We start from the raw sequence: 1,049 nt of genomic DNA, 5'->3' as shown, positions 1-1,049 counted from the left end.
GCGTGACAGGGTACGAGCCCCATCCCCTGATGGGCCCTGCTCTGTGAGTGACAGGGGCAGCGCCTTAACCCCCTTGATTGGCCCTGCTCTGTGCGTGACAGGGGGTGGCGCCGCAACCTCCCCCATCGACCCTGCCTTGAGTGTGACAGGGGGCGGTGCCCCAACCCCCCAATCGGCTCTACCCTGAGCGTGACTGAGGGTGGCATTGCAACCTCCCTATCCGCCCTGCTCTATGCATGACAGGTGGCGACGCCCCAACTCCCCAATCGGCCCTGCTCTGAGCCCGACCAGGGGCTGCACCTAGGGATTGGGCCTGCCCTCTGCCCCCCGGAGCAGGCCTAAGCCAGCAGGTCGTTATCTCCTGAGGGGTCCCAGGCTGCGAGAGGGCACATGACGGGCTGAGAGACCCCCTCTCCCCCCCCCCCCCCGAGTGCACAAATTTTTGTGCACCGGGCCTCTAGTATGTATAATAAAAGCCTAAGCGACCGTTATGGTGGAATGACCAGAACGACCAGTTGCTATGATATGCACTGACCACCAGGGAGCAGATGCTCAACACAGGAGCTGCCCCCTAGTGGTCAGTGTACTCCCACAGGGGGAGTGCCGCTCAACCAGAAGTTGGGCTCATGGCTGGCAAGTGCACTGGCGGTGGCAGGAGCCTCTCCTGCCTTTGCGGCAGCACTAAGTAGCAGCAAGCCAAGTGGTAATGAGCGAGAGTTCCTGGACTGGGAGTGGGATATTCGCCTGCCAGCTTAGGCCTGCTCCCCGGGGAGTGGGCCTAAGCCGGCAGGCGGACATCCCCCGAGGGGCCTCAGACCGCTAGAGGTCGCATGCTGGGCTGAGGGACCACCCCCCACCAGTGCACGAATGTTGTGCACCGGGCCTCTAGTATATATATAAAAGTAAGCTAACACAAAGTTAAAATTTGTTTCTTTTTTCACTATGTTAAAAGAACAAGAGTTTTCCTCTTCTCAGATATAAGATTTTTTTAAAAAACTCTTTTTTTAAATTATTATTATTAAATCTTTATTGTTCAGATTATTACATTG

This window comes from Myotis lucifugus, unplaced genomic scaffold (assembly GCF_000147115.1).
Source record: "Myotis lucifugus unplaced genomic scaffold, Myoluc2.0 scaffold_29, whole genome shotgun sequence".
Classification (NCBI taxonomy): domain Eukaryota; kingdom Metazoa; phylum Chordata; class Mammalia; order Chiroptera; family Vespertilionidae; genus Myotis; species Myotis lucifugus.
Note: the sequence above shows the minus strand (reverse complement) of the source record.